The sequence below is a fragment of the Malaclemys terrapin genome, chromosome 2 (assembly GCF_027887155.1).
Source record: "Malaclemys terrapin pileata isolate rMalTer1 chromosome 2, rMalTer1.hap1, whole genome shotgun sequence".
NCBI classification, from domain to species: Eukaryota; Metazoa; Chordata; order Testudines; family Emydidae; genus Malaclemys; species Malaclemys terrapin.
In genome coordinates this window covers 126,666,654-126,688,373 of record NC_071506.1, presented here as the reverse complement: position 1 = coordinate 126,688,373, position 21,720 = coordinate 126,666,654, and the positions used below count along the sequence as shown (strand labels likewise).

The window sequence follows — 21,720 nt, the reverse complement described above, 5'->3', positions numbered from 1 at the left end:
GGCCAGGCCTTTATCTGGGGTTGGTACAGCACCCGACATATTATGGCTGCCACCAGAAACCACTAACAAGAGTCAGAAGAGCAACTTTTCCGCTGCTGCAGAGAGGCCCACAGAGGACAGGCCATCTCTTGGATGTGATTTCCTTGGTGAGGGAACTCATTCCTTAGCAGGGCACCAGCTAGAGACTGGGTCACCAGAATGGGAGCCTGGTTTTCCTGCTCGCCTAGGAAGTCATTTTCTGCATGATAAAGCACCGTGGCTGTGCTGGGCAGAGTCACTGCTGCCTGCAGTTCCTTCAGGCCCAGTGAGCCGCCAGAAGCAGGGAACACCCTGCCTGCATCACACAGACTCCTCTCAGAACCCTTCATCCCTTCGGAATTCTCTTAACGGCCCACAGCTAGGGCACAGCAGTGAACGGGACGCTCTGGGCCCAGAGCAGGAAATAGCTGCGGTGACTGTGTGGTATCTTAATGGTGACAAACGGATGGATTTGTAGAAGTCTCTGGAGCAAGCTGTGGGCAAGAGCACAGTGAGGGTCACTGCCGCTTAGCACCACCAGCCCACAAGAGCTTTCCTCGGGCTGCAAAAATGGGAAGGCAGCACAAATTGGGTCCTCCATAGGGCCACTGGCAGGCTGGAGCTCCCCTGAGAAAGCCAAGTGCTTCACCCCCTGGCTCCACGCCCACTGGGGCCTGGTGCAGGATTGGGAGGCAACTCGAATTCCGTCATTTAAATCTTTCATCCACCCCATTAAGAACTGAACCTCTGCCCAGAGCCAGTGCCACGAAACCTCCCACCCAGCCATCCCTAGAACCAGCCCCGTTCAGCCTTGCACCCTGTCCACCTCGGAGTGTGCCCCAGAACCAACCCCAGGCAGCTTGGAACCCGCCCTGCCTCTGCTATTATGTGCAGTGATTGTAGGAGACATTTGCAGACTCCTAGGGCCAAATCCTGCCATCAGCTGTACTCCTGCCATCCTATGAAAATCACTAGGCACCTAGTGGTAACGGGTGATGGGCTCTGTCATTTTGCACCCTCCTGGCTCTCTCTTCTCACCAGTCAGCTCTGTGGTTCAGCGCATTTAATAAATTAATCCCTAATTGTTTTTGTTGCTATTTGTAGATGAAGCAGGCTCAGCTCCCAGTGGAACCGTTCTCCTTGCTACGTTAATTGCATTCCCATTTTCATCACGCTTCCTAAGACTTCCCATTGATCCCTCATCCCAGTATTACACCTCACCTCACCTCACTCATTAGCATGGGAGCTGCAACAAGCTCCATCTCCGCTCTCCTTCCTGCCCTCACCGCAGATGGGCGAAGTCTGCATGTGGCTATCTCTGTGGGCAAGCACAAGGGGTGAATGGCAACGAGCCTTAGAAACCTGCCCTCAGCAGCCTCTCTCCACAGAGAAAAGTAAAGCTCCAGTGCTGCGGGGTCTGGGGAAGGCTACCGTCCGCACAGGAGAGCAATCCCATCCAGGGAGCCAGGGCTGAGAAGGGTTTAAACCTTTCACAATAGGAGTGTCCCAATAAAGCTGGGGATCTGAGCCTGGAATGCAGTCTCCATCCCCATTCAACCACCCAACAAAGTGCTGGTGGGAGGGAGTTTCTCGTCAGGGGATTCACTAACACTGAGGGCCTGTCTACACTGCAGTGAGACCCCTGCGGGCGGCTGGCCCTGGCCAGCTGACTCGCGCTAAGGGGCTGTTTAATTGCAGTGTAGATGTTTGGGCTCTGGCTGCAGTCTGAGCTATGGGACCCTTCCCCCCCACAGGACCCTAGAGCCTGGGATCCAGCCTGAGCCTGAATTTCTACACAGCAATTAATTAGCCCCTTAGCCTGAGTCAGCTGGCCCAGGCCAACCGCAGGCTTTTACTTGCAGTGTAGACATGTCCTAAGAGGCCTCATCTGTCTATTTCCAGACCCTAAACCCCATGGGTGTGGGCGTGTGAAGCTTTCACTAAGGCCTTGGCTACACTTGCAAATTACAGCGCAATAAAGCCTCCCCCAGTGCTGTAACTCACTCCCCATCCACACTGGCAAGGGACTTAAAGCGCTGTATCTCCGTGGCTACAGCGCTGCATGTACTCCATCTTCCCAAGAGGAATAGCGAGTATTGCGCCGCCGCTGCAGCGCTGCGGCGCCAGTGTAGCCACCCAATGCACTGTGACTGGCCTCCAGAAGTATTCGGCAGTATCCCACAATGCCTGTTCTAGCCACTCTGGTCATCAGTTCAAACTCTACTGCCCTGCTGTGACGTTATTGACATAAACTGGGACCGTATAGATCATTGTTGCAACCAAGGTCCTGTAGTAGCACCAAATCTTGTATAAAGGGGGTCAAATGGGGTGTTTCAGACAAGGTTATGGTTTACTGGTTATGATTATGCTGTCTATATGTGTGTATCAGTTTTGTAGTTGAAGTTACGATTATTGGCTCTATACTGTCTGTATGGCAAACTTATGCTATGCTTCTGGGTGACATCCCAGAAAAGCTGGGATTAGCTCTGCCTAGCCTGCTTGATGGCCCATTAAGGACCATCAGCTATACAATGGACCCATTGAGAGAAGGCAAATATGCCTTCAGACTCAGCAAAGTATGCAGGGACTGGCCCATGTGACTCCAGGCTCCATTTTGCTGTAATTATCCACAGTAAGAACAAAGAGGTGTTCTTACACCTGGAAAAGACTATATAAGGGTACGTCTTCACTTACCGGAGGGTCCGGCGGCAGGCAATCGATGTTCTGGGATCGATTTATCGCGTCTGGTTAATACGCGATAAATCAATCCTGGATCGATCCCGGAAGTGCTCGCCGTCGACGCCGGTACTCCAGCTCGCCGAGAGGAGTACGCGGCATCGATGGGGGAGCCTCCCTGCCGCATCTGGACCCGCGGTAAGTTCGGACTAAGGTACTTCGAATTCAGCTACGTTATTAACGTAGCTGAATTTGCGTACCTTAGTCCGAAGTGGGGGCTTAGTGGGGACCAGGCCTAAGGCTGATGCCTCATCTCCATTTTGTCTTCAATCCTGCTTCATACCTCTGGAGGAACTTTGCTACAAGCTGAAGCTTTGAACAAAGGACTGAGGACCCATCCCAGCTGGGGATGTATTCCAGAGACTTGATTTGAACCTGCAGTTTATTCTATCGCTGCTGCAAGCCTGAACCAAGAACTGTGCCATTACTGTATGTAATTGATTCCATTTAACCAATTCTAACTCTCATCTCTATCTTTTTCCTTTTATGAATAAACCTTTAGATTTTAGATTCTAAAGGATTGGCAACAGCGTGATTTGTGGGTAAGATCTGATTTGTATATTGACCTGGGTCTGGGGCTTGGTCCTTTGGGATCAGGAGAACCTTTTTCTTTTACTTGGGTATTGGTTTTCATAACCATTTGTCCCCATAACGAGTGGCACTGGTGGTAATACTGGGAAACTGGAGCGTCTAAGGAGATTGCTTGTGAGACTTGCGGTTAGCCAGTGGGGTGAGACCGAAGTCCTCTTAGTCTGGCTGGTTTGGTTTGCCTTAGAGGTGGAAAAAAACCCAGCCTTGGGCTGTAACTGCCCTGTTTGAGCAATTTGTCCTGAGTTGGCACTCTCAGTTGGGTTCCGCCAGAACCGCATTGTCACACCTGCCCTCAGGTAACCAACCATGTGACCTGACCTTGACATTCCCCGGGAATTTTAAAAATCCCCTTCCTGTTTGCTCAGCCAGGTGTGGCGTGCAGTGCTATCAGCGAATCTTTCCAGGTGACCATGCCTCCACGCGCCAAGCAAGCCCCAGCATGGAGCAATGGCGAGTTGCTGGACCTCATCAGTGTTTGGGGGGAAGGAAGCTGTCCAGTCCAGCTGCGCTCCAGCCGTAGGAATTACAATACCTTCGGGAAGGTATCAAAGGACATGATGGAAAGGGGCCATGACCGGGACGCCCTGCAGTGCAGGATTAAAGTGAAGGAGCTGCGGAGTGCCTACCGCAAAGCCCGCGATGCAAACGGCCGCTCGGGTGCTCCCCCTGCGTCCTGCTGATTCTACAAAGAGCTGGATGCGATACTTGGGGTTAACCCCACCTCCACTCCGAGCACCACCATGGACACTTCAGAGCCGGGGTGGGAGGAGGAGGAGGAAAACGGGAGTGAGGGTGGTGGGGTAGATGGAGACACCCCGGAATCCCTGGAGCCATGCAGCCAGGAGCTCTTCTCAAGCCAGGAGGAAGGTAGCCAGTCGCAGCGGACGGTACTTGGTGGAGGACAAACAGAAGAGCAGGTTCCCGGTAAGCGTTTTTTTTTTTTGGGAAGGAATTTTTTCAGTGCGGGCTCTTTGGGAGAGGAGGGTTAGGCATGCATGCCTAGATGCGGAATAGTGCATTGATGTGGTTTATCACATCGCGGTAATCGGCCTCTGTAATCTCTTCGAATGTCTCATCCAGAATGTGTGCAATTCGCTTGCGCAGGTTTATCCGGAGAGCCACCGTGGTCCTTGTCCCAGCCAGGCTAACGTGTCCGCGCCACTGTGCTGCGAGGGGCGGGGGGACCATTGCTGCACACAGGCAAGCTGCATATGGGCCAGGGCGGAAGCCACATTGCAGTAGAAGACCCTCCCTTGCTTCCCAGGTCACCCTCAGCAGCGAGATATCGTCCAGGACGAACTCCTGTGGAAAATGTTGGGACAGTGTTCAGTGTAGGTGCCCCCTGAAGCTGTTGGCTCTCCCCAAGGCACAGAAATCCAGAGGACAGTGCAGCCCTGAAACAATCAGTACCCATTACTCACCATTTTGAGGCTCCCATGGGTTATGTGTGCTCTGTTTGGGATGGGGAAATTATGCTATTGTGTAGACCCTGTGTGTGCCCTCCTTAAGTGCGGGGGAAATCATTACTCTGTCTGGTATAAACAATGCTGCCTCTGTTAAATGCTGCATTTTGCCTATACAGCTACAACAACCTTGAGACCTCAGCCGTCCCTCTTATCGCCTGCTCAGAGACTGCAAAGACTCAGGAAGAGACCGCGAAAAACCAAAGAAGACATGCTGCAAGAAGTGATGCGGCAATCTATTAAAGAGAATGAAAAAGCACAGAACAGGAGGGAGAGAGAAAACAGGATCCGCCAGGAAAATGCAGCGCATTGGCGGCAAAGCACGGAGCACCGGCAGCAAAGCACGGATCGGCTTATAAGCATCCTGGAGCGCCAAGCAGACGCTATCCAGGAGCTCGTAGCCATGCAGAAGGAGCAGTACCGCAAACGCCACCCCCACCCACAGCCCTTGTCCCAAAACTCTTTCCCTTGTGCCCCACTGTTACCTCCAGCCCACTTTCCCGGTTCTTCACGCCACCAGCTGCCTCCAACACCAGTATCTTCACCACCCAGCCCTGAAAACCACGACCCTTACCCTCTGCACTCAAACCCCATCACCATGCAGTATAGCTATCCTGAAGTGCAGCACTCACTGCACACAACATCAGACGGGACATACGCGAATCTGTGATTCTACCGTTCCCCACTCCACCCCCTTGCCCTTTCTGATTCCCAAGCAGTTGTGTTTCTTTTCAATAAATAAATTTTCTTTTCAATAAATGGATTTTTGGCTTTGAAAACATTCTTTATTACTGCATAAAGTAAAAGATTCCTTAGCCCAGGAAATAAACAGGCACTGCAAGTCTGCTTAGCAAACACTGATTCCTAAAGATTGGAACTACTGCACTGCACTCCCATGCAGGGCACCAAATATCACTGCTGGTTTTCAGCCTCAAATTGCTCCCTCAAGGCATCCCTAATCCTTGCTGCCCCATGCTGGGCCCTTGTAATAGCCCTGCTCTCTGGCTGTGCAAATTCAGCCTCTAGGTGTTGAACCTCGGAGGTCCATGCCTGAGTGAAGTTTTCACCCTTACCTTCACAAATATTATGGAGGGTACAGCACGTGGATATAACCGCGGGATGCTGTGTTCGGTCAAGTCCAGCTTCCCATACAGAGATCACCAGCGGCCCTTTAAACGGCCAAAGGCACACTCCATAGTCATTCGGCACCGGCTCAGCCTGTAGTTGAACCATTCCTTGCTGCTGTCAAGGCTCCCTGTGTAGGGTTTCATGAGCCCCGGCATTAACGGGTAAGCGGGATCTCCAAGGATCACAATGGGCATTTCAACTTCCCCTACTGTGATCTTCCACTCTGGGAAAAAAGTCCCAGCCTGCAGCTTCCTGAACAGCCAAGTGTTCCGAAAGACGCGAGCATCATGCACCTTTCCGGGCCAGCCTGTGTTAATGTCAATGAAACGCCCATGGTGATCCACAAGCACCTGGAGAACCATAGAGAAATACCCCTTCCGATTAACATACTCGGATGCTAGGTGGGGTGGTGCCAGAATAGGAATGTGCGTCCCATCTATCGCCCCTCCACAGTTAGGGAAACCCATTTGTGCAAAGCCATCCACTATGTTCTGCACGTTACCCAGAGTCATGTTTCTTCTGAGTAGGATGCGATTAATGGCCTTGCAAACTTGCATCAACACGATTCCAACAGTCGACTTCCCCACTCCAAACTGGTTTGCAACCAACCGGTAGCTGTCTGGAGTTGCCAGCTTCCAGATTGCAATAGCCACCCGCTTCTCCACTGGCAGGGCAGCTCTCAATCTTGTGTGCTTGCGCCTCAGGGTGGGGGCGAGCTCCTCACACGGTCCCATGAAAGTGGCTTTTCTCATCCGAAAGTTCTGCAGCCACTGCTCATCATCCCAGTCTTCCATGACGATGTGATCCCACCACTCAGTGCTTGTTTCCCGAACCCAAAAGCGGCGTTCCACGGTGCTGAGAATGTACGTGAATGCCACAAGCAATTTCGTGTCATATGCGTTACGCGGCTCGATAGCATCGTCGGACTCCTCACTCTCACTGTCACTTTGGATCTTAAGAAATAGTTCGATAGTCAAACGTGACGTGCTGGTGAGACTCATCAGCATACGCCTCAGCAGTTCGGACTCCATTTCCCGCAGACAGATCGCGCTGCACAGAAACCGTTGAAAGATGGCGCCAAAGGTGGACGGAAACAAAGGGATTTCTGGGATGCGAAACGATGCATCACGGGGCGTTGGGACAAGACCCAGAATGCCCCGCACCCACGCCTCCTTCCCACAACCCACGGCGCCAGAATGGGAAGAGGTGCTCTGTGGGATAGCTGCCCATAATGCACCACTCCCAATGGCGCTGCAATTGCTGCAAATGTGGCCACGACAGTGCGCTGGCAGCTGTCAGTGTGGACAGACTGCAGCGCTCTCCCTACTCAGCTGTACGAAGACAGGTTTAACTCACAGCGCTGTACAGCTGCAAGTGTAGCCAAGGCCTAAGCTTCTATACCATGCCCCTATCTCTGGTGACTGAGCACCTGGAGTTCTCCTTACAGAGACCCTTGAGGAGCGTTTGCAAAGGAAAGCCATTTACAATGCACACAACAAGATGTCCTTTATGGAAGGTCAAACTTGTGGCAGGAAACAGAAGTTCAAGAAAACTCACAATTAGTACCAGTTATCATTTCCGGTTTACACTGTCCCCTCTGCCCCCAGGGGCCTCCAGACACTTTGTAAACTAGGATCCAAATCTAGGCTAGAAAAACATGTAGTTCCCTTAATTCAGCCATGGTCATCTGATGCTAGGATGTGGCCATATTACACACACACACAGGCCATACAACTTCCCACAAATTAATTTCTTCCCCCACTGAAATTCAGACACATCTGGCCTGGAACACTGCCGCCGTTCTGCCACCATTATACTGTACTACAGTTTTAGGTAGGAAGTGAGAAGAATACTGTATTCCAATTGCAACTGCAGGGGGAATATAGGACAGTAGAAAGCAGTTACCAGATTAGGATTTGGTCAGGACCCCAGCAATCAAAGCCTGGCTTTTGTGACAGGAGCGAGAAGGAAAAGGTGACCTGCAAAGATAACTTTTTCTTTAGCTACAAAGAGTTTTTTAAAGCTGCAAAGTTCTGTCCCTGAGTTTCTCTTGAGAGACTTTGAAGAAAACCTTCAACTGTGCTCAGATATAGTCCTGAAAGAATGCAAGGCTCCTTCCTCTGACCGCGCTGTTATCATCTGTGTACTGTAACTAGAACAGAGAAATCTGGGCACCACTCGCTTTACTGTTTGTTGCCAGGTGCCAATATTCAAGACACCATCCTCAGCTGTTCTTTTTCTTTCACTTAAGGGAATGGGGAGGCCATGCGGTAAAGAGCTCTTAAATACACTGCCTTGGGGAAGAGTAAATGCCTTCCTTTAACAGCTTGCTATGGTATTTAGGGGAAACCATGTGTTTTGCTGCACTGACGGGAACTGGTACGATAATGCAGCAGTTTTTTGTATTTACATAAGAACATAAGAATGGCCCTACTGGGTCAGACCAAATGTCCATCTAGCCCAGTATCCTGTCTGCCAACAGTGGCCAGTGCCAGGTGCCCCAGGGGGAATGAACAGACCAGGGAATCATCACGTGATCCATCCTGTCACCCGTTCCCAGCTTCTGGCAGACAGAGGCTAGGGACACCATCCCTGCCCATCCTGGCTAATAGCCATTGATGGACCTATGCTCCATGAACTTATCGAGTTCTTTTTTGAACCCTGTTATGGTCTTGGTGCAACCACAGCTGTGCAGATCTGAATCTCTCGGAAGGTGATTGCATTTTTCCCATCAGGCATTTGCAATGGATCCTGGGTGTTGGGTAAGTTTGTATCAGGTGACTACAATGTGAGTGTATTCACCATGCACCGGTGCATCAACAGCTACCTGGTCCCTGCACTGTATTACCCCTTTAATCCTGTCTGGTGATAATCCCTGTTTTCCACTCACTGGCCTGTGATTTCAGGGAGCAGCCGGCACCTCAGGTTTTGGCCACCAGGCTGTTACTGTAAGAAACATGCATATTGTTTTAAAGCTGAGTCAGTAGCTGAAGCTAAATAATTTAAATCCTTAGCAATTCCATTACTGCTGCCTAGCCCTGGATACAGAAAGGTACTCGGCTTGGGGTTCAGAGGGAGCTGGGATGGAAAACAGTGCAGCAGTCATGCAGGCAGGGCTGAGAAGATCAGCAGTGCTCTGCAGTGCTGCATACAGCCCCTTAAAGCAGAGCAGGAGACTCTTTGCGGGCTGCAGGTCCTCTGCAGTTTGGAATAAGGTTCCGCAAGCCTTGTCTAGCCACCTGCCTTGCTGCTGCATTGGTTAGTCATGGGAGGTGCTGAGACCCCATAGCTCCAAGGGACCTCAATGGGTGTGGCCGCAGCTCTGCCCTTCTGACAACCAGCCCCTTCGCTTCCAAAGAGCCACCCAAGGCAGACTGCTGACAACGTGCATGGGACACCTGGCCTGGTCCATGTCTGTCGGTTAGCTCTGCAGTAGAGCAGGCAGGCCAGTAGTCTGATGAACACACACACACGCAGGAGAGGCTATAGCTCTTACTACCCACCCTTCTGGTCTCTCGCCTTTATGGAGAGAAAGCACTATGCAACAAGTGCCTCGGCCAAACCAGGCCAATTTCCAGCTCCCAGAAACATGGGGCAGACCACACCTTCCTGGAAAAAGCCTGGGCTAATTTTACTCACCCCAGCAAGTGAGGGGCACTTTCTTCCAGGACCTGGAAACCTCTCCCTTTACCTAACAAACCCTTTTGCTGCTTTTACTCCTGAGGGCATTCTGTGCCAACAAATTAAAAACTCTGTGCACAATATTTTAAAATTCTGCAAAATTCTGAAAGTTTTATTTGTCAATACATAAATGCAGAGGTTCCAGCATGGCAGGGGGGAGCACAGGCCACTGGCTGCATGAAGGTGGGAGATCACCCTGTAGCCTCTCCAGTATCCCCGTCCCCTACCCTGGGGACACGGACTCAGTGGTGAGGCTGCACCCGACCCTGACACAGCACAAGGCCTGGGCCTGCCCCAGAAACACCCTGGGGCCCTGCCGCTCTCTACCAGTCGCACTAGGTGTGGGGCAGGCAGGCTCAAAAAGGCAGGATCCAAGTGTGGAGGGGCTCAGTGTGGGGGGGATCCAGGTGTGGGGTGAGAGGATTCTGTGTGGGACAATCTGGGTGCAGGCAGCTCAGTGGGGGGGCCTAGGTGTGGGGGGATCTGGAGGCACAGAGGCTTGTTGGGGGGCGTGTTCCAAGTGCAGGAGCAACTGGACTCTGCAGGGGCTTCCAGGTGAGAGTGGTTGGGGCTCAGCAGAGGGGGCCTCAGCAGGGGGTGCTGGGTGACTGGGGCTTGGTGGGGTGGGTGTCTGGGTGTAGCTAATTGGGGGTCAGCGGCATGGGGGTCTGGAGGTGAGGGCTCAGGATGGTGCAGGGGGTGGGGCTCATCAGGGTGGGGATTTGAGTGCAGGGAACTCAGTGGAGAGTGCTCTGGGTGCAGAGGTCGGGGTCCGGAGGAAGGGGGTGTGGGGACAGGGGGGCTTCAGATGCAGGGGTTGAGGTTCAATGAGGTGAGGTTTGAGTATGGAGGGCTAGGAGGGTTTTGGGCATATGGGGTGAGGCTTGGTGGGGGTGTCTGCGTACGGGAGGTCTGGATGCACGGGGGTTGGGTGGAAGGGGGAGCAGCTCCCTATACAATAACCCCTCGCCTGCAGCTGAGGAGCGATGGGGGCAGGAAGCAGGGGAGGATGCCGAGCTTTCTGCAGCTGGGGCAGGTTTCTGGGGGTGGGTCCAACGCAGACGCATCCACTCCTTGCAGGGGAAGAGGAAGTCCCATCCTCTCCTGCCTCCAGCCCAGCTGGGACTAGCAGCTGATCCTGGTTCAGGGTAGGAGCCACTGGGCTGGGGTGTCCCCAGTCCTGCAGTGATTTACCTCTCCGCTGGCTGCTCTCTGTTCCTGAAATGATGCACCTGCACTGCCAGGGAGTGGTGCATCACTGCTCTTGCAACTTCCCTTTCTTCCCTGCCAGAAGTCATTTTTCTGTGGGGAAGCAAAGAAATCTGCGGAGGTCATGAATGCTGCGCACGTGCAGTGGCACAGAATTCCCCCAGGACTAAATTGCTTTACATCCACCTTGAGGTGCTTGGGTGGCTCCCCTCCAAGTCAACCTCCATAAACCCCCCAAGGAGCCCCCAGAAATAATCCAGAGAAGCAAAATCTGAAAGACACTCTGATTTGGACCTGGTTTTCTGAGCCTCTTTCTGGCAGCTCAGCCTGAACAGTGCAACATCCAGTATGAGAGCCCAATGTCAGAAACTACACATGCTGCCCAGCTGCTCTCCTGGGGGTTCTGCACACCCAGCAGATACCAAAGTTACTGCTGTGTTTATCAGCTGGGTGGGGCAGGTCTGAGCTGGGGCCGGTGGCTTGGAGCAATGGCTCTCAACCTCTCCAGGCTACTGTACCCCTTTCAGGAGTCTAATTTGTCTTGCATACCCCCAGTTTCAGCTCACTTAAAAACTACTTGCTTACAAAATCAGACATAAAAATACAGAAGTGTCACAGCACATTATTACTGGAAAACAGCTGATTTTCTCATTTTTTCCCATATAATTATAAAATAAATCAATTGGAATATAAATATTGTACTTACATTTCAGTGTATAGTGTACAGAGCAGAATAAACCAGTCATTGTCTGTGTGGAATTTTTATTTGTACTGACTTCGCTAGTGCTTTTTACGTAGCCTATTGTAAAACTAGGCAGGGGACTGGACTCGATGACCTCTCAAGGTTCCTTCCAGTCCTAGAATCTATTAATCTAGCTGAGTTGATGTACCCCCTGAAAGACCTTGGCGTACCCCAGGAAGACACATACTCCTGGTTGAGAACCACTGGCTCGGAGGACTCAGGCTGACAGCTAGAAAGTTGCCTCCCTCATGCTGAATGCTCTCATTACAGCAGAGCTGGCCCAGGCAACCCAGGAATGCAAAGCAGAGGGTAAAAGACCTAGCATGGCACAGCGAGATCTGGGGCTCACCATTCACCAGGAGTTAGCTCAGAGTGGAACTGCAGGGTTACCAGTTTCCTGCTCTATTTAGAATAGCAGATAGCCAGGGCCGCCCAGAGGATTCAGGGGGCCTGGGGCAAAGCAATTTCAGGGACCCCTTCCATTAAAAAAAGTTGCAATACTATAGAATACTATATTCTCGTAAAAAGAATAGGAGTACTTGTGGCACCTTAGAGACTAACAAATTTATGTGGGCTGTAGCCCACGAAAGCTTATGCTCAAAGAAATTTGTTAGTCTCTAAGGTGCCACAAGTACTCCTGTTCTTTTTACGAATACAGACTAACACGGCTGCTACTCTGAAACCTATATTCTCGTGGGGGCCCCTGTGGGGCCCGGGGCAAATTGCCCCACTTGCCCCTCCCCTCTGGGCGGCCCTGCAGATACCCACGGTAACTGCACAGTCATTATCAGCAAATGCTGCCTTAATGGCTCTTACCTAGGGTTACCACTCGTCCGGATTCCCCCGGACATGTCCAGCTTTTTAAGCTAAAAATAGCGTCCAGGGGGAATTTGTAAATGTCCGGACTTCCCCCCCATGCAGAGCACGCGCAGCTAACAGTGTTGCCGGCCGGCCGGTGTCACTTACTTGGGGCTCCGACACTCAGCCAGAGAGGGCTCCTCCTCCTCCCTCCCTCCCTCCCTGCATCGCAGATCGGCTCCGGCAGTTTGGAGCTCCTCCCCCGCTGCTGCCCAGCAGCTCAGGCAGTTCCTGAGCAAGTTCACCAGACATTAGGTGAAGAAAGGCCAACAACAAGGGGGCCAGGGGGTCAGAGAAGGGGCAGGGAGGTTTTGGAGGGGGCAGTCAAGAGACGGGGGGGGGTCAGGAGTTCGGGGGGGCTTTCTGGGGGTGGGGGTGTGGATAAGGTTTTGGGCAGTCAGGGTACAGGTAGGGGGTAGGGTCCTGGGGGGCATTTGGGGGGGGTCTTAGGTGGGGGCAGTTAGGGGACAAGGAGCAGGGAGGCTTAGGTAGGGGGTGGGGTTCTGGAGGGCAGTTAGGAGCAGGGGTCCCAGGAGGGGGCAGTCAGGGGACAAGGGGGGGGTTGGGAGTTCTGGGGGGGGCTGTCAGGGGGCAGGAGTGTGGAGAGGGATCGGAGCAGTCAGGGGACAGGGAGCAGAGGGGTTTAGATGGGTCGGGAGTTCTGGGAGGGGCTGTCAGGGGGTGGGGAGTGGTTGGATGGGGTGTGGGAGTCCCAGGGGTCTGTCTGGGGGTGGGGGTGTGGATAAGGGTTGGGGCAATCAGGGTACAGGTAGGGGGTAGAGTCCTAGGGGGCCAGTTAGGATGGGGGGAGGGTCTCAGGAGGGGGCAGTCAGGGGACAAGAGGCAGGGAGGCTTAGGTAGGGGGTGGAGTCCTGGGGGGCAGTTAGGGGCAGGGGTCCCAGGAGGGGGCAGTCAGGGGACAAGGAGTGGGGGGAGGGTTGGGGGTTCTGAGGGGGGAGTGGGAGGGGCAGGGGCGGGGCTAGGACAGGATGGGGCGGGGCTCCTCCCATCCTCTTTTTTGCTTGCTGGATTATGGTAACCCTATTTTACCATACCGGATCTGACTGTGCTGTGAGTAGTTCCTGGGTATTTTTTCTTTACAGCAGTGGGAGTAGAGAAGGCCTCTCTGTGAGAATAAGGCAGGGGAAAGGGTGGAAACAGCCCTTCCTAGAAATGGGCCAACCAGGTGCTTTGGGACTTCGGAGCTGATAGCAATTAGGTGGGACAATGCACAAGCAGCTGGGAGAGACATGCTGCACAGATAGAGGCATAACGAGATTGTGACATGAACTCACATTGGTCTGCACTGACTGATGTCCTGCAGCTAGACATAAAGAACATCCTTCAGCTACTCAGTGGCAGGGACAGCCATGGAGAGACAAGAGAAATTTGAACAAAGTTTGAGAAATCAATCAGCTTTCACTCGGGTTTACAGCAAACTCTGTATGCAGTAACACAGCCTTAGAACATGAAAGCCAGACTTTTCAACTGTACATATACTGAGTCACCAGATCACACTTGAAAGCCAGAAACACATCACAAAATCATACAGTAGATAAAGGTATTAAAGAGCAGTAACAACTGAGAAACTTAAAACTGCAGGGCCAGATAGTCCGAGCCAATTGCAAAAACCTTTCCAAATCAATCAATTCCAACACTGGCAGAAGTTTTGAGTTACACAAACAGGAGAGTTCCCTGTCCTTCCTCTTGGCAAGGATCCCAACAGGGAAAAATCCAGAGGCGCGGAACCCCCTAGCCCCTGATTCAAATCTAACTAGAAGGTGCCTCACAGGCAATATTTAGATTATAAGGCCTCCAGACTCCTACTCTGTGGGGGTTCAGCACCCAGCTCAAGGGGTCCCAAGGCACTATCATAACACACACAACACTAATGCACATGAACCGATGAAATTACATGACATTTGACAGAGCTGAATGTGATAAATTGAATCCTTGCCATTCACAAACGCTTTGTTACAGCAAGCATCAAGAGAATAATGACCTCTCAGGCACAAGATCTAGGGCCTGACTCTGCAAATCACTGTTCACTCAAGCATCACTGATTCACACAAACAGTCCCACTGACTGCAGTGAGTAAGAGCTGCCCTTACTTCCAGGAGTAAGGGTTTGAAGGGGCAAGGAGGTGACATCTCTCCAAGCCAAATGCTAAAATGTAACTGTCTCCCATTCTCTGCTGCTGCTGTTTTCTCTCCCTCCATTGGCTTGGAGAGCTGTCACCTCCTTAACCCTTCTAAAATCTCAGTACATTAGTAAATTATGTATAATAAAAAACTGCAATAAATCAGATAGACATACAGACAACTGCATTTCCATGTCTGTGGACAACATGCTACTAAGAGGGAACGTGCCTAGCACAAGGTACTCCTGATCTTAGGTAGGTCTCCAGGCACTCCTGTAATACACACAATACATGAATGATGATAATGAAACACCACTTGGCCGGGCTGAACAAAAAGGAGAGTTATGCCTTTTAAATAGCTTTAAATGCTATCGTGATATCAAGATATCTGATTTCTCCAGAACTTGACTGGAGTGAGGGAGGCCATCACCTCACCCCACTTGTGTGCCCCGGAGAGTGTCTAGGATGGTTAAAAATAATCCCAGCTGAAATACATATGATGGTATTCTTGCAGAGCCAGTCAAGAGCAGCTGGGGCTTTAGGCAGGTTGACCAGACAGCAAATGTGAAAAATTGGGATGGGGGTGGGGGATAATAGGAGCCTATATAAGAAAAGGACCCAAAAATCGGGACATCTGGTCACCCTAGCTTTAGGAGAGGGAATGTGGTGAGGCCAGTCCCCATTAGAGTCCGGCTGACAAAGTCTATAGAAAAGGGACAGGCCTCAGTGTGAAATTGACTGATACCAAATACACATGGATTGGGGGCCTGAAGTCTGAATTATTTTTTGATTATTATTTTTTAAATCTTTTGACCTGTATGTTTGGCTTCATTTGGGGACAATGGGCTCCTCACCAGCACCTGGCTGCTAATACATCATGGCACATTATACCAATTGGATTGGCTCATATCTCCAGGGCCAAAGGAATTCTCCTAGAACTGAGCAAATAATTCACAACACCCCACTTCCTGGCACATCGCTCCTTTTTGTGCCTGTTCATGAACCAATCACAAGCAGATGGTGAAGTTTTCAAACACATGAAATATTCTGTTCTCTGTGAATTTCTCTAACGGATAGTTCTTGGTCTGGGAATTGTACGTACACAGCACATTGAGAATAAGCGCTGCATTGGCTTGTTACACGACTCACTTTGCTATTCTTTTCATTCCCTGGCTGGATGATTTAGCTAATGAAAACTGTCAATTTTACCACTGCACATACCATCTGGGTCACATGCATTTTGTGCAAGTAAAGCTCAAGCGCTCACATGTTCACAGAATGTAAACACGAAAGGGGCACAAACCCAGCTGCTGCTGAGTCGAATGAATATTCACGGATAAGCATTTATGCCGCTAGCTCAGCTCTAGATTCGCCCGAATGGAGAAGGCAATTATGTACTTGTAGAGGAGTGCCCATTGGATTACTCCATTCCCCTCTTCCATCTCCCCAGGGCAGAGAGCAGCCCACCCCCGGGTTTAACACCCACTATTGTTTCCCGGCTAGAGGCCAGGCTGGTCAGACAGCCAAGTGACACCTGTCTCAGTCTGAGTCTCTTCTGAAAAATCCCAGCTCTGGGAACTTGCAGAGCTTGGCACTGTGCCCAGCAGCATGGGCCAAGGGCAAACTGCTTCTTAATTACTGCTTACAGTGCAGGTTTATGCTTTCTCTTGGGCAGCCACCGGTCTGAGAGACATGCTGAGCCCCTCATCAGCCTGCAGTGAATCGATCCCAGCTATTGATCCTGGTTGGATCCATTGGTCCTGTTGTAACTGGAGAGATTACAGCTGCACCTGGGTGCTCAGACAGCATGCCTGCCTGGGGAACTCAAGACGAACGGAAGGCCGACACCTTGCTCTTGGTGGCCAGGAATGCTGTATGCCAGTGTGCAGGGCAGACTGGGAATCCTGAGGGTGCAGAAGGAACAGGAGACGCCACCGGCTCCTGCTCCTCGCGCATTCCTGCAGGAAGGAGAGTGGGAACTCTCCACAGGAGCAATGGGAGAACCAGGGTTCAGGACTAGTTCCACAGGTGGGCTCAAGCCCTTCCTAATATGCCCTTTACTCTCCGCACAGCCTCCTGGATTCTCTAGGCCTACAACATGCCAGGATGCCGGGCCCTGCAAACCAGGGCCCTTTATTGGGTCACGTGGGCTCAGACAGCTGGAGAGAAGCCATCTTTATAAATTTGGTTCTGCTTTGCATTTTGTCAAACCCTTTCCCACCTAGGCCTGCGTCAGGGAACAGGCTGTTAAAGACCCAGCCTCTCCACAGGGCTTTGCCACCTGGGCTGGCCAATCCCCACCCACAGAGGGAAATACTTTCTCACACAGCGTATGATTTAGCAAGCAGAAAGCACTGCCACTAGATAACTTAGGGCAAGGTTCCCTAGGCTTGAGACTGTACATGTACATGGATAACAGAAACACCCGGAGTTGTGACAGTAAATATTAAATGGATAAATGAGTGTTTAGAAAGGGCTACAAACCCTCTATGGCAAGGCATGCACCCCCTCTACCCCCTGGAGATTAGGGAAGAAATGGCCACTGAGGGCAGGTTAGCGTTAGCCCATCACTGCCCCCGCTGCAGTTAGTGCTGGTCACTGCCAGACACAGGCTAACTGGAGCCCTGGTCTGATCCCGTCCAGAAACTTCTGTGCTCCTATTGAGTTCGGGGGGTGAAATCTACTCCAATCCCATCCTGCAAAGCCCCAGAGTCGGGCACTGGGTATGTGGATTGCTCAACATGGAGTCAGTGAGCAGGGCTGCTGTGCAGCCCCCTCCCCTGCTATTCCAGGCTAGGAGCTGGAAAGAGGCTGCAGCCGCTCCAAGCTAGCCGCATCCCCATCATGTCCTTCCATGACAGCCCATGCAGGGCTGCTGCGGAGACCCTTTCCACTGTGCACAGCCCCCCAAGTTCCTCCCATGGCAGTGATGTAGAAGCCTAGCCAGGATCTCAATCGTGAACCCAGGCTAAAATCACTCTCTCCTCCTACCCACCCGTATGCCTTCCTCGCTACCACCCTTCTGTCCCGCCTGCTCCTCAGGCCTCTTCCCTTCAACCATCCGTGAGTGCCAAGGCTCTGTCATTGGGAAGCAGGGTTAGCTCTGTGGAGGAAAGCTGCTCCCTGGAGGAGCGTTGTGGCGTGGTCCCTCCTGAGACCATAGCTCTGCCTTTCCACTGCTCACAGCCACGGAGAACAGCGTTCAAAGAAAGCCAGAGTTCGCATTTCCTGCAGGAGTACAGAGGGGTGCCACACTTGCCCTCTGCTATAGGAATTGTTTAATGTCTGAGGAAGGGCTCAGATATCAATATCAGGGCAGGAATGTTCACACCAGAAATTCAATTAATTCTAATCTATATTCAAACCACGGCATCTGCTGCAGCTTATTCAGCTCTTCACTTCTCTGAACGGATGTGACAAGTGGCTGGGCAGACGTAAAAAAATGATGATCTGCAGGAAACATTCTGGAATTGCACGAGCCCCCCGGCCCTTCGGAGGCACTGCTGTCAAGCGTCTGGAGCACTGTGCTGCGCTGGGCATTGGAGGGCAGCTGGCTGCAGAATTTTCATCCTAATAAAACTTTGAGGAAAATAGTCATAAGGAATTTCCATTTTCTGACTAGCTGTAGTTGACCCGCCCCTCAGGCAGCCCGTGAGGCCATCTGCACACAGCAATACAAACTGAGTGAATGCCACTAACATCAGAGGAGAACAAACTCCACAACAAACACTGCCCAGGATAGCCACCAAAACAATGAAGTGTCAGGGAAATCCATTTCTCACTGAGACACGCTCCTTGGGGCTTTATTCAAGGAGATTCCTGGAGATCATTATGTAATATTTATACTGCAGTTGCTCACAGAGCAGGACAGGGCCCTATTGTTGTCGGTGAGACACACGCAAAGAGACAGCCCCTGAACCCAAGAGTTTCCAGTCTTGCCTCCTCTTACACCAGTCTCCCTCTGCTCATTAAAGACCAACTCCACACACCACCCAAAACCCCTCATCTCTTACACCCAAAGGGGCATGTTTGAGGGACTGCATGCCAACAAGCCGGCACATACATGCAGCGCCGCTGGCACAAGCGTCGGTGCTTTGTAACTAATCATAGGTTCTGTTGTCTAGATTGCAAGTCTAGTATCTCCTGCCCAGTGCTGTGCTGCAATATGGCTAAATGTAAAGTCATACGCCTAGGAACAGAGTCTGTAGGCCCTGCTTATAGGATGGGGGACTCTACCCTGGGAAGCAGGGACTCTGAAAGAGATTTGGGGGATTATGGTGGATAATCAGCTGAACATGAGCTCCCAGGGCGACACCGTAGCAAAAGGACTTATGTGATCCTTGATGTATAAACAGGGGAATATTGAGCAGGAGTAGGTAGTTATGTTATGTCTATATTTGGCACCGGTGCAATTGCTACTGGAGTACTGTGTCCAGTTCTGGTGTCCTCAGTTCAAGAAGGATGTTGATAAACAGGAGAGGGTTCAAAGAAGAGCCACGAGAATGATTAAGGGGTTGGGAAATATGCCTTATAGTGATAGGCTCATGCTCAATCTGTTTAGTTTACAAAGAGAAAGTTACAGGCTGACTTGATCATAGTCTATAAATACCTACATAGAGAGCACAACTTTGAAAAGCATTTCTAGTGCTTCAGTTTAGCAGACAAAGTTATAGCAAGATCCCATGCCTGGAAGTTGAAGCTAGAAGAATTCAGACTAGAAAGAAGATGCAAATTTTTAACAGTTAAGGTAATTTATCACTGGAACAGTTCACAGTTCAGTCATGGTGGAGTCTCCATTGCTTGCAGTTTTAAAATCAAAATCGGATGTTTTTTCAAAAAGCTCTGCTCAAGTTCAAACGGAAATGAATTCAGGTCAGTCTTATGGTCCATGTTATACAAGAAGTCAGGCTAGATGATCACAGTGATCTCATCTGGCTTTATAATCTGTGTCTATTCATCCCTTCCTTGGCAGCTACATCCAAAAAGAAGGGCAGTCACTGGAGAAGATGTTTCCAAGTCAAACAACTGGATTCTTGTGCTGGGTCACACCTGCAGCAGTGGAGCAATGAAGGGGTATGGGCTGGGCTCAGGCTTGTGATTGAGGTGAATGGCCTACTCCACTTCAGGAAAAGACCAAGTGCCATGTTTAAAATGACATCGTCTAGGCAGGATGACTGAAGAGCCATTTTCATCTCACACATACGAGGGGTTCATTCCTCCAGCCACAGAATTAGCAAGACATGCAGGCTCTGGTTCTCCCCTGCCTTGCATCTTATGGTATCACACACCCCTGTGCAACACCATTGCCTTCAAATGCTGCCCTTCATTACACCTGTGTTGACCCCGCACCTACAAGTAGCTCAGCCCAGAATTAGACGCTGCAACTGGAACTCAGTCAGCAGTGCAATGATGCAACCCCTCTGCAGTTGTATGGTGTGGACAATACTACCAGGAGACATGGGCTGTTCAGCAGACAGGACACTGCAGATGTTGCACGGGGCAGCTCGGAGTAGGGCAGTGCTACAGTCGCTCTGCAGTGGAGAACCTCACAAATTAAAAACAAAAAAAAAGGCAAAACAAGGTAATTACTGTGGATTGAAAACTGAAGGCCTGTTGTCTGAAGCTTGGAGTAGAAACCTACATCTCGGTGGGGTTCTTGTGGGAGCACAAAAGCCAGACCCCGTGTGACAAACTGGGACTGTTCTTAATGTGGTCTTTGAATGCTGAGTGGGGAGTGTTGGCTGGGAAGGCAGGGGAGGTTGGCTAGGACGGTCTACATTGGGGGATGGGAGACTGGCCTTGAGGGAAGATACCTGAGTATGTAACATGAGAACCTAGGAAGGGGTTAGAGGCCAGGTGACACCTTTGCCCGGGAAACTGAAAAAATTCTGTGGGAGGGGTCACTGAAGGGAGAGTTTCAGGAGCTGGCTGGTGGAAGGGCTGGGAGGCAGACAGGGCTCTGACCTCCCAAGGGGCCTGTGGTGCCCTGGGACCCCAAGATGGACCTAACTGGGGGGGATCCTGTTGTCTGTGCCTGCAAGACCTGTCTTGAACTGTGTTCCTGTCATTTAAATAAACCTTCTGCTTTACTAGCTGGTTGAGAGTCATGGTAAATCGCAGGAAGCCAGGGGTGCAGGGTCTTGTGTCCCCCCACACTCCACGACAACTGGTGGTAGCAGTGGGATCTACTGCACCCCGTGGATGGCGCTTCCTGCAGTAAGTGACTGGGGAGCAGTAAAACAAAGGGGGATTGACTGGGACCAGATGTGCTGAAGAGTCAGAGAGAGACGGTTTCAGGGGGCGGTTCACCCCTGGGAGTGTGTGACCAGTGAGAAGGACTTTTGCAGTAACAGGGTGTGGAAGCAGAGAAAGAACTGACAGGAAGGGGATGCAATGCATGACAGTTCGTTAGCAAGAGTTAGGCTAACTGTAACCCTAATAACGCGAGATTTGTAGAAGCGAGGAATGTGTGAGGCAAGTGGGAAAGAACTGTGTGAGAAGTTGCTGCGACCTTGTGTAGATAATATGGAATGTAGACTAAGAGTCTACATTAGTGAGCAAAACAAGATATCAGAATGACCTATGTATAAACAAAATGCAACTGTTGCTCATTATTGTCTGTAACAAAAGGTATAAATGCTTGCTGTAATTGTTTACCTGTTGAGAGACCTGTTCAGCTCTCCCTCTGCACATGTGAGAGTTAATAAAGCATCTGACTTGCTGTACCAAAACAAATAGTGAGAACTCAGTTTTTCTCCGACAATTTGGGGGCTCGTCCGGGATGGCAACGCCCGCAGAGGCACCGGCAGCTGCTACGGATCGTTCCCCTTTGAACCCCATGGCGCCACAATAGAGGTAGGAGACCTTTTGAAATCTCTATTGGGGTGTCGGAGGAGGACTGTCCGTGGGGCCGTCTGTCCCTGTTGGGCTCACGCCATCCGAACTTATTGACTGTGCAGCAAGGTCAGATGCTGAGCGGCGTAATAGGGGAATTGTTTGCCGCCCCCTGTATGCATATGCTAGGTGCATAGGGTTTGCACCTGTGTTGAGGGGTTGTTACCGCCTCAGGAGGGGTTTTTACCGCCTCAAGTGATGCATCGAGGTACTTGAATAGTACCTGGAGGTACTTGGGAATAGTACCTGGAATAAGGCCT

The 21,720-nt window shown here is 51.2% G+C and overlaps 1 protein-coding gene across 3 annotated transcripts in view; it reads right to left on the bottom strand.

The window, feature by feature from the left end:
- ANK1 (ankyrin 1) overlaps positions 1-21,720 on the bottom strand; it is a 136,590-nt gene that overhangs the window by 74,058 nt on the left and 40,812 nt on the right. The window contains exon 1 of one of the 3 annotated variants that reach the window (XM_054021067.1): positions 8,827-8,864. The exons of the other annotated variants lie outside the window; for them this stretch is intronic. The gene's annotated coding sequence lies outside the window, so the exon portion shown is untranslated. Of the gene's footprint in view, positions 1-8,826; positions 8,865-21,720 lie in introns of those variants that run through there. 3 annotated transcript variants of the gene reach the window in all.